Raw genomic sequence first — 12,282 nt, forward strand, 5'->3', positions numbered from 1 at the left:
CAGGAGTTCTTACAGTATGAATTCGTTCATCCAGCTCCTCTGTCCTTGCGCCCGCTCGAGGATTACCATTGTGTCATTTACACTGACGGTTCTGCGCTACTGGATCGAAGCATGCCTATTCAGCGGCCTGCGCAATTGTGGTCGGTACTTTCGTGAATGGTGAATTCCAATCCGATGTCGTGCATACGCAGTCATTGGGTGATTGTACCGCACAGTTGGCGGAGCTTCATGCTCTGGTGCTTGCACTGGAGTTTGCTGATCCTCGAGTCCCTACACTTATAGTGAGTGACTCGTACTATTGTGTTCAATCTTACAACGACAATCTACATTTTTGGTCTCAAAATGACTACTGTGTTTCCAAAGGTAGCACAATTAAGCATAAAATGCTTTGGGTTCGAGTGGCAGAACTTAAAGAACATCTGCCTCTCGTGAATGTTATTCACACTCTTGGTCACCAACGAGTTGGTGTCCATGCTGTCGGCAACAGCCTAGCTGACGAGGCAGCAAAAACAGCAGTGGCGACATACTTAGTAGCAGCAGTTACAAGATCACAAAGTAAGATCGATGATGACATCTTGGCAGCTATTGCTGCTACAGAGAAGGGAACAAAATATCCTAGAGGTTTCCCTTCTCGTTACCATTATCGCTTAAGTCCTGATAACGTCCCGTTAGTGAGGATTAACGACGTTGGTGACAGATTGATTCCCAACGCGGACTGCAGACCATCTTTGATATTAGCAGCTCACGAGGGCATGGCGTTGCAGCTACTGTATCTCTGTTACAACAACGTTACTGGTGGTGCGGTTTATATAAACAAGCTTGCGCTTATGTTCTTAATTGTGACATTTGCCAGCAGATAAAACCTTCAACTGCGGCGCGCCCACCACAGACTCAGTTGTACATATCTAATAAACCACTGGGGTGTGTTTATTTAGATCATTGCGGTCCATTTACCTCTGATACTGCGTACAAATACATCTTGGTTGCAGTGGATTCGTGCACACGTTTTCTGTGGGTGTGGCCACAAAGGAGTGCTGATGCCCGTACTGTCATCAAGGATTTGCGTGTCTTTGTTGGAAGTTTTGCATGTGGTACCTTTCATTCTGATCAGGGCCCTGCGTTCGCCTCGAAGGCGTACAAAGAAGCCATGAGAAATTTGGGGGTCCAAGTCAAATTTTCGTCTCCATACCGACCTGAGGGTAATAGTGTGGTGGAGCGAATGAACTGTGACTTCAAGCAATCTTTGACAGCCAGGGTTTTAGGTACTGGCCGGAACTGGCTAGCCCACTTGTATGACGTAGAACGTGCACTTAATAATCTCCCTAGAAGGTCTCTAGGTGGGCGGACCCCATACATGATGCTCTTTGGCATACAAATGTTTGTCCCGGACCTTGATGGTCTAGACATGGCGGCGTCGGCCACACCCTTTGACGTAGATGATCACTGTGCTGTATTGCAGAATCTACAAGAAGCCAGAGACAGTCTAGCGAAGGAACACGTACCCTCCACATCTGATGCTACGCTTCAGATTCCGGTAGTCGGCTGGCTACCTCGAGTTGGTGATCTGGTCCGTGAGAAGGTTGAGAACAGGAAGGAGTTCGGCCCCTCTTAACGTGCACCAGTTCCGGTACTTGGAGTGCAGGGTACACGTACAGTCATTTTACCTCCACTTCCTGGTCGCAAGGATAACAGGTACATCTCTATTGACAATGTCAAGCTTCAGCGAGTGGCCGATTTTTCTTAGTATGACTCCAGCGGTTTCTTGCCCTGCGATGCAGAGAAATTCTGTTGTGGCCCCAGCTTCTAACACCTTGCCTGATGTTGCCGTCGAGATGCATACAGTTACTGGTCCTTTATTGCCACCGACTCCTGGTGGTCTACCTGAAGATATTGAGTATGCTTATCCTGCGGATGTCTCGTTGCCTGTTTTACAGTCCACCACAGTTACCCAGTCGCGTTACTCCTTTGACACTAATTCAATGACTTCCATTGCCCCATCAAAAGTTTCGAGTCTTGTTGCCTGGTTCAAAAGACATTTTTTAATTCCCCCTTGGACTTGCATTTGGCTGGTGCTCATATGTATTTTTTTGTTTATGTCCATTGGCTTTGTGGTAGTGTTTTTTAGACTTATAAATGGACACTACCTGAAAGAAAGATCTATAATTGATGGAACTTTGGCCCCCCACTCCTCATCACATATTGTGAAAAGGGACCAGACTTTTGTCAATCAATCAATCAATCATAGCACTTGTATAGCGCGCTACTCACCCGGAAGGGTCTCAAGGCGCTTGGGGAAGGGGTCCGCTACTGCTCGAACAGCCAGGTCTTGAGTTGTCTCCTGAAGGCGAGGTGGTCCTGGGTCAGCCGAAGGTGGATGGGGAGGGAGTTCCATGTCTTGCCCGCCAGGTAGGAGAAGGATCTGCCTCCGGCGGTGGTTCTTCGGATGCGTGGTACGGCGGCGAGGGCGAGGCTAGTAGACCGTAGCTGGCGGGTAGGCATGTAGAAGGTCAGTCGGTCGTTGAGGTACTTGGGGCCCAGGTCGTGGAGAGACTTGTGTGCGTGGGTGAGGAGCCTGAACGTGATCCTCTTGTTGACGGGGAGCCAGTGCAGGTCCCTCAGGTGGCCGGAGATGTGGCTGCGTCGGGGGATGTCCAGGATGAGTCGGGCGGAGGCGTTCTGGATGCGTTGGAGTCTTTTCTGTAGCTTGGCTGTGGTTCCGGCGTAGAGGGGGTTTTCGTAGTCCAGTCGGCTGGTGACGAGGGCCTGGGTGACCGTCTTCCTGGTTTCGGTCGGGATCCATCGGAAGATCTTGCGAAGCATGCGAAGGGTGTGAAACCATGATGAGGAGACGTCGTTGACTTGTCTGGTCATCGAGAGGGAGGAGTCCAGGATGAAGCCCAGGTTGCGTGTGTGGTCTGTTGGCTTGGGGGCGGTGCCCAGGGCTGGGGGCCACCAGGAGTCGTCCCAGGCGGAGGGTGAAGGTCCCAGGATGAGGACTTCCGTCTTGTTTGAGTTCAGTTTCAGGCGGCTGTTGTTCATCCACTCGGCGACGTCTTTCATCCCTTCGTGTAGGCTGGTTCTGGCGGTGTCGGGGTCTCTGGTGAGGGAGAGGATCAGCTGGGTGTCGTCGGCGTAGGAGATGATGTTGAGGTTGTGTTGGCGTGCGATGGCAGCAAGAGGTCTCATGTAGACGTTGAAGAGGGTGGGGCTGAGTGATGATCCTTGCGGGACGCCGCAGATGACTTCGGTGGCCTCGGATCGAAACGGGGGGAGGCGGACTCTCTGTGTTCTTCCGGCGAGGAACGAGATGATCCACTCTAGTGCCTTCTCTTGGAAGCCGGTGTTGCTGAGGCGTTGGACTAGGGTGTGGTGGCAGACAGTGTCGAACGCTGCGGAGAGGTCCAGGAGGATGAGTGCCGCTGTTTCCCCGTTGTCGAGCAGGGCTCGGATGTCGTCGGTGGCTGCGATGAGGGCGGTCTCGGTGCTGTGGTTGGCTCTGAAGCCGGACTGCGAGGGGTCGAGGGATCCGTTCGTCTTGAGGAAGGCGGAAAGCTGTCTGTTGGCGATTTTCTCGATGACTTTGGCAGGAAAAGGGAGGAGTGAGATGGGGCGGAAGTTTTTGAGGTCGGTGGGGTCCGCTGTTGGTTTCTTCAGTAGGGCGCTGAGCTCGGCATGCTTCCAGCTCTCCGGGAAGGTGGCAGTGTTGAAGGAGGTGTTGATGACGTCCCGGAGTTGGGGTGCGATGGTGGAGTCGGCCTTGTTGAAGACGTGGTGGGGGCAGGGGTCGGTTGGAGATCCGGAGTGGATGGCGTTCATCGTGCGGGCTGTGTCTTCGGTGGTCACCGTGGTCCAGGCGCGGAGGGTGGCGGTGGGGTGCGTTGGTTTGACGGTTGGGTGCGTGGATGGTGTGCCGAAACTGTTGTGGATGTCGGCAATCTTGCGGTGGAAGAACGAGGCAAGGGAGTCGCAGAGATCTTGTGAAGGGGTGATGTCGTTGTTGCCGGTGCTGGGGTTGGAGAACTCCTTGATGATGCTGAAGAGTTCCTTGCTGTCGTGGGCGTTGTTGTACAGTCGCTCCTTCAGTGATTTCTTCTTGGTGGTGCGGATGAGCTAGTGGTGCTTGCGGGTGGCGTGTTTGAGGGCGGTCATGTTGTCAGTGGTCTGGTCGAGGAGCCAGGCTTTCTCGAGGGTGCGGCAGGTCTTCTTGGAGTCCTTGAGTTCGTCGGTGAACCAGGGGGCCTTCTTGCTTCTGGGTCTGCTGGGAGGGTTCTTCAGTGGTGCGAGGTCGTCGGCGCAGGCGGTCAGCCACAGCGTGAAGTTGCGGGCTGCTTCGTTGGGATCCGTTGTGCTGGCAGGTGGGTTCTGGCTGAGGGAGGTGGTGAGCTGGTCGGCGGTGATCTTGCTCCAGCTCCTGTGAGGAACCTGTTGCGGGTGGTGGTGGGTTGTGGTTTTTCTGAAGCTGAAGTGGACGCAGCTGTGGTCGGTCCAGTGGAGTCCGGTGGAGTGGCTGCAGGTGATGTGCTTGCTGGATGAGAAGACGGGATCAAGCGTGTGGCCGGTGTAGTGGGTGGGGGTGTTGACCAGTTGCTTGAGTCCGAGGTTGGCGTGGTTGTCCAGCAGGGCGACGGTGTTGCGGTCCTTGTTGTTCTCCAGGTGGAAGTTGAGGTCCCCTAGGAGGATGTAGTCGGCGGAGGGGAGGGCGTGCGGGCTGATGAAGTCCGTGATGTCTTCGCTGAATTGTGTGCGTGGTCCCGGGGGTCTGTAGATGAGGGTGCCTCTGAGGGTCGTCTTTGGGTCGGTGTGAATCTGGAAGTGGAGGTGCTCGGCGGCGGTGAAGGTGTCGTTGGAGTCGGTCGTGATGCGGATGGTGTTCTTGTGGACGATGGCGATGCCTCCTCCAGTCTGGTTGACGCGGTCCCTCCTGATGATCTTGTACCCTTCCGGGATGGCGATGGCGATGTCGGGGGCTGAGGAGGCGTTCATCCATGTTTCCGTGAGGAAGGCGATGTCTGGTGATGTTGTGTCGAGGAGGTTCCAGAGTTCCACGACGTGTCTGTGGATGGAGCGGGTGTTGAGCAGGATGCACTTGAGGTCGCTGCTGGAGCTCGGCTTGGCGGGCGCGGTGCAGGTTCGGAGGCAGGTGAACTTGCAGGTTCTGCAGGTGAAGGGTCCGTGAATGCGTTTCGGGGCGGCCCGGCAGCAGGTGGGGTTCCGGCCGGCATTGAGTGCGTTGAGGACAGCGGCGTCGTAGGTCTGTCGGGTCGTCTTGCATCGGTGTGGGCCAGGGGTCCTGGCACTGGGCGCGGTCCAGGCGCGGACGGGCGCAGACGGGCTTGCCTTTGGCGCGCCTTCGGCGCACAATTGGCGCCCCCGCTGCGCGTCAATGCTGCACGTCCGTGCGGTCGCCATTTATGGCTAAGTGGGAGGGAGGAGCAGCTGGGAGGCGGGAGCGGGGATGACGCGGGAAAGGGGGCGTGGCCGCGAACGGCGGAAGCAGAGAGTGGGTACAAGTACAGAATCACAATAATATACACAATGAGGCAAATAATACAACACAATGAAGCAAATTAAACAACAGATGAACGCACAACGATCGGAAAAACTGGGGGACAGAACGGCAGGCAGAACGGCGGGCAGGCGGCAGAACGAGGCTGCGAGCAGCAGCTAGGTCACACGAGGGGGCACACACACAGCTGGTGGCCGTGCGGCGCGGGGGTGTCCTGAGAGCAGGTCACACTCACCTGCGCCGCGCCGTCACCATTTATGGACAAGTGGGAGGGAGGAGCAGCTGGGAGGCGGGAGCGGGGATGACGCGGGAATAATACAACACAATGAAGCAAATTAAACAACAGATGAACGCACAACGAACGGAAAAGCTAATGTTTTGTGAACATTACTGCCAGGCCTGTACTGGATGGGATCGCTTGGGATGCTGTTAAATTACAAATTCATGGTCCCACTGAAGTAGTCAATGTGCCAAATGTATTTCGTGTTTCTATGGGTGATGTAGTTAAGCAAAACATCTACTCGGATGATTGGGATGTACAAACAATAGAAGCACTGTTTTCTGATTTGAAATATTATGCTGCATTTGATGCTGAGGATTTGTATTTAGATACTGCTAATTATGATGAGCAATTCTGCTATCAACATTATGGCACGCATTTCCTACACAAAGCAAATACATTTAGAAATGTTGTAACTTTTACGCAATGGGAACACTGTCCAGCCCCTAGGCTGGGCAGCTCCACCACGTTAGTGGACAAATTCACATATTTTTCTGATTTTAGTGGGTCGAATCCGGCCTCCTTTTATTTTAAGGTGGCGGCTGAATCTGCTTCTAAAGTTAGACTGACACACACCAAATTGTTGTATTCCAAGTCCTTTATGGACGAGTTGGCAATCGGAGGCTATGATCTGTGGAAAGCTACTATCAATCTTAAATCGGTTTGGGGTTCTAAACCGTGGCAGGTACAGGGAACAGAAGCTTAGCATCGTGCCTGCCTCATCCCGAACCACATGTTATTTTTGAATTCGTCAATTTTTCAGACCACCTGTTTTGGATTGGCTACTTCTAAAAAATTTAATTCTCCCTCCACTCCGGGTCTGGGTGCTTATCCTTATTGGGATAATCATACGGATCTGTCCCTTGCTACGTTGCAGTCATACATTTCCAACACATCCTTCAATATTTCTGAATTGAATCCGGAAGGGTGGTTAGTATGGCAAACGAGCTCAGATTCCTGTCAACATCGGTTTCTGGATTTGGCACCGGGGTATACACAAATTCGTGTAGACCTCCGTTTTGAATCTTCTCACACGGTAACTACCTACTCAGTAGGGAAGTTATGCCAATCTTGGCTGCAACATTCCACCTTAGCATCTGTTAAACTTCATTTATCACAATTGAACGACAAAATAGATTTGAATGATTTTGTTAAGGGTCCTGCGGTTGGCAGGTCCAAAAGATGGGTATATGCTGTTTACAACGAAGTTTGGAAACTATCACAGATTGCAGCTGCATCCAGATTATGAGCTATTGATCAAGCCAATATGGAGAAAGTATTGGCTGTTATTGATAATAGCATTAACACCCTGTCTTCCAGAATTTATACCTTAGATAATATTGTTTCATCTGTGGTAGACATTGTGCAGGATGATCATGGTCAAAATCAATTGCGTTCCATTATGCAGTTTTCATGGACGATGCAAACGTTAAAGGCTGGGAAATTCCCTTGGGATTACATGAATACTTCATCTTTGTTCCTCCCTTTTAATTTAACTGCGAAACAACAGTTCATGTCCATGAAAGATGCAACATACTCATTGCTGCACATTGAAAAGTTAGAACCTTTACCTTTCTCTGTTGCCGAATTAAACTCCGCTGTGTGGCTTATCCACGGGTTGATCACATTACCATTCCCCCTGTTTAAGTTCAGTTCGTGCATGAAACATTATGCCCTTGGCAGATATGAAAAACTTGGTACTGCCTTCCTGCACGAAGTTTTGTCTCCCATTCACGTGCAGATGCGTGAGGGACGGAAAAGAGGTACACTTAAAAGGTGAAGAGTACACTTCCACTCCAGATCACTCTGTGGTGTGTAGGCACATTCAATTGCATGGTGCATGTAATGTGCACGCTCCTAATTTAGCTTGCGTCCTGAAAGGGATCCCGCTGCCAGTTATAACACCGTCTTTTACGCTGCTTGCTAACGGTAGTTATTTGCTATTAAATAATGAAGCTTGCTGTGGGGTGTTAGTGGGAATTCCCTACATAGTGACTGTATCGCAGAGAGTAGTCTGCTGTAATAACGTCCTTTTCCCACCCCCGCATGGACAGCTCGATGTATCCATCTGGCCTTCCATTCCAACCTTGAAAGCAGAGTTCAACAAGATGGGCAGAATAAGGGCTCTATTGTCTCAAAAAGAAGTCGCGTTGACTTCATCCCGGGAAACATTTGTCCTTCACGTAGCAAACACGCGCACAGAGGTGCAAGCGCTTTTGAATACTGATCTCCCACTTCATTTTGGGGCCCATATTCAGACTATCTTTAATGCCTCGTCAACAAGTGGCCTGGCACATTTTTTTTACATTGTGGCTCCGGCCACGTGACCTCCTTTCAAACTATTTTTGGTGTGATCCCGGCATTTTTTCATTCTATTTTTTCCAGCGTCTTCGTAGGTCTCCCTTTGATTCTCGCCCTCGTTGCTGGGGTGCTTTTGTTGATCTGCGTACTACGCTATGGATGCACATCTTGCGTCACAAGACAGCATGTCCCGGCTGCTCCATCTTCGTAACCGGATGCTTGAATACTATGGAACATTACCACTGGCAACTCTAAGCATAGCCTATGGATTGTCCTTCCGGTTTCCCTACTTTACTTGCGTGCAGCCTGTCTTTCATTGCCTAGAGTGTCCATTCCAATGGGCTCTGGATTTGTGCTTGTCGAACTTGGTGTCTCCTGCCCCGGATTATGATCGGCTAATGAGCCCCTTAGTGGCTCATGAGTTGGACTGTTCTGGTGTCAGGATTATGGCCTGTGGAGCAGCACATGGAGTCCTAGGGAATTGGGACATCGGAACGGCTGCAGCTGAATTCTTAGCGAGAAGTTATCTTGAAGAACACACCAGTTGTCCTCTGATGGTACTAGAGGCTCCGGTTGTCGAGGAACATGTGTGTTCCTTCCCCTTGCTGAATTGGATGGCAGATAATTTTCCAGAACGTTCCAATGATTTCTTCTTGGAATTTGTTGCAACTTATTGTGCTTATACCTTGATGGATTAACTTGGAGGTCATCCAGAATTCCTGTGGAAAGCCTTTTTTTTTTTCCCCTCTTCATTTCGTTGAACATCCATCGATGATATTTTTCTCCCCTTTCATTGGTTTATTTTCCTCCTTTTTTTCTCCTTTTTTTCTCCTTCGAACTTTTCACTTACCTTATATGGATTCACAATTTGTGCCCTTAGTTCTGTTCTATCGGACTTCAACTCTGCGTTCTTGAAATTGCGCCCCTACTGGTCAGTGGTCCGATCAAGGGGGGGTGTAGTGAAGACTGCTATTTAGATACGTACAATGCTAAGTTAGCACAACCGCGTTAGATGTTAGAAAGCCATCTTGCTGCTTTTGCACACAACACTGTAGTTACATGTTATTATTCGAGAAATGCTTGCTCGCCTTTGCTTCACATGAGAACTGTCTGTTGTTCACATCCCTAACAGTGAGCAGCGACCTTGGTCTGAACATTGTGTAAAGAAACAGTCTGGGTCGCTAGACGGTGCATGTTGTTGGGTTCAGGTTGATCGGCCCACTATTTAGCCATAACACACACGCAGCTGCAAATACCTGAAAGTCAAGTGCTTTTAATATTGCAGGCTGCATGCTTTAGACACATTCGGAAGAAGAGCTTTCCCAGGAGCAGAGTCTAGCTGATCCTGTGATGTGATTCCACTAAGCTGATCTTTACGGTATGGGGTTCCCCATTCAAGCCTAGAGACCTTTTATTAGTCTAATGATAATAATATTAGTTTACTAGCGAAAGGAAGGTCATCCACTGTCATTTTATTATGATTACTTCTTTCTTTTTCTATGGTATTGTAACTATGCTGATGGTTTTGATCTTAATCATTTGTCTGCTTATGTTAGCCAAAGTACTGCATCTTAGGACACGAGGTTTATAAAATAAACTCTTTAAACTTTACCGTGTCTCTGTTTATTCTGTTGTGGACTGATATGAGAATAATTACAAACAGGTATTTCTGATTCCCACCATTCCTGAGAATACCCTAAGTCGCTTGTTCTGGGTTGTCTTTACATTGGGACCGCCGAGATAAAACTCGGATAACGAATGGGACATTGATGCTGGTCGGATAAGGGGTTCTGGGTTCTGAGGTGAGTTTTTGGTACACCACAATTCACTGAGGTCCTGGTTTCCTGTGCATAGTTCTGTGCATAAGCCGAATCCCTGCAACAGCCCCCTCCCTTTTTTATCGGGCGATCCACTCTCAGGATCCCGTATTGCGGTGGGAGCGCCTGTAGGACATCAGGAGCTGAGAAATCTGAAAGAAACACGTTAGTTAGATTCCTCACCTTAGAATATCCCCAGGCGTCAGACTGGATCCGGAAGATTTTTCGTCAGCAATACCCCTTGCGCGTCGCTAGGCGTCGTCTGCGGCTCCGCGTCCGTCGTCGGCGTCGTGCGCCGGAATGACGTCGTCGGAGTACTTAGACGCCGCCCTCGCGCGCTGATGTCAGTTCTTGTTCTTCTTTTTTCCGCGCCAGTAAGCGCAGATCCGGGAGAGCTACCCCTTTTAGTCTTTTTTGACTAAATCTTTTTTGATCACTTTTGATCCTTGTCTGTCGACATCTGGTGCCGGTAGGATGCCTGGGTTCAAGGCTTGCGAGGATTGCCATCGACTGATGTCGGTGACCGACCACCACCGCCGGTGCCTCTACTGTTTAGGCCCCGACCACGACGCGGAGTCGTGTTCCGATTGCCAGGCCCTGACTTCGAAGGCTCGGCGGGAGCGGTCCCGCAAGCTTCTCGAGCTTCGCCACTCGGCTCCGCGTCGTGCGCGATCCCGGTCCAGGAGGAGGTCCAAGGATCGCTCGCGGAGCCCTAGCCGACGCCACCATCGATCGTCGGGCTCCAAGTCGTCGGGTAAGTCCAAACGCTCTAAGAAGTCCAAGCGGCGACATCGCTCTTCGGACTCCCCTCGCCGGTCGCGCGACTCGGCCGAGGGTCCAAGTGGTTCCACTCCCGCGGCTCCGGCGGAGCCGCAGGCGCCGCGCCCGTCCCCATACCCTCCGGTCCCTGGGACTAACGCGACGCCGGCGGAGGTCAGTGCCTTCCTCTCGGCCATGAGGAGCCTGGCCCCGCCGTCGACGCCCGCTGGCGCGCCTTCGGGCCCCGCGGGCTCGACTGGGCGACCTTGCCTGCCGGCGGCTTCGGCCCCGGCGCCGTCGACGACTCCGGTCTCGACGCCGCAGGTCCCCGCGGGGCCCATGCCTGGGCCCCCGTCGACGCCGGTTGACCTAACCACTCTTCCACCGGCGCCGGCGCATTAACCACCGACGCCGTCACCGGCGCCGCCGGCGCAGACGCCTACACCTCCGGTGCCGCCGACGCCGCCGCCGTTGGTGCCGACTCCGGACGGCGTCCAACCCCAGTTTAGCCCTATTCCGGACCCGGCGCCGCAACGGCGTCGACCGACGCCGCGTCCGGCGCCGCTTGAGACCCTTCATCTCTACAGTCCGGCTCCGATCATTCCTCCTGTTTATCAGGAATCGGACGACGGGGGCGACTGGGAGGGGTTTGAGGACCCTATGGCTGTTCAGTCGCAGCTTTCACAGGACTGGGCAGATGAACTGGGGGAGGCCAGTGGTCTTGATACATCGCCAGACACTGGATTCACTTCTCCTCCGACTGTGGCTTCGGAGGAGGGTGCAGCATTTTCTGTGGTGCTGCGCAAGGCGGCCGCAGCCCTTGGGCTCGAGCTGCCTGCCGTGGCTGTGAGGACTAACATCCTCACTGAGGTGCTTCAAACCGCAGCAAGCTCCACTGAGCCTCTGCTGCCGTTCAATGAGGCCCTCACCGACGTTCTGCAGGGCACCTGGTCCAAGCCCTCCACAGTTCCTCCTGTGGATAGGAACGTTGCCAGGCGCCACCGCCCTGCTCCGGGCGACCCCAGTTTCCTGTCCCAACACCCCACCCCCGAGAGTCTGGTTATCCAGGCCTCTACCTCCCAATCCTCCTTCCCGACCGCTCCGCCGGACCGGGATTCCAAGAGACTCGAGCAGTTTGGCAAGAAACTGTTCTCGTCCCTTAGTTTGGGCCTGCGGTCTTTAAACACCGCCTGTCTCTTGGACCGTTATTCCCATTCTCTGTGGGATACGGTGGAGGACGTGCTGCCCCTGTGTCCGGAGGCGGTCCGGACACGTCTTACCCAGGCTTTGGCCGATGGGAGGGATGCAGCGCGGCACGCCATACGATGTGGGCTTGACACTACGGACTCGCTGGGTCGGGCGATTTCCACCACGGTGGCACTCCGTCGCCACGCCTGGATGCGGTCCACGTCATTTTCCGGGGATGTCCAGAACACCCTCATGGACATGCCATTTGATGGCACTCGCCTGTTTGGTGAGAAGGCGGACAGTGCGCTGAACCGCTTTAAGGACTCCCGGGCTACGGCCAAGTCCTTGGGCCTCTCGGCTCCGCGGGCGCACACCTCCGCTTTTCGCCCCTTTCGTGGCCAAGGAAGGGGCGCCTCCTCACGTCCGCCCAG

General features: G+C 52.8%; 1 protein-coding gene across 2 annotated transcripts in view; it reads left to right on the forward strand.

Moving 5' to 3' along the window:
• Positions 1 to 12,282, forward strand: part of ATF2 (activating transcription factor 2) — a 443,302-nt gene that overhangs the window by 93,027 nt on the left and 337,993 nt on the right. The gene's annotated exons all lie outside the window — the stretch shown is intronic.

Source organism: Triturus cristatus, chromosome 3_1 (assembly GCF_964204655.1).
Source record: "Triturus cristatus chromosome 3_1, aTriCri1.1, whole genome shotgun sequence".
NCBI lineage: Eukaryota > Metazoa > Chordata > Amphibia > Caudata > Salamandridae > Triturus > Triturus cristatus.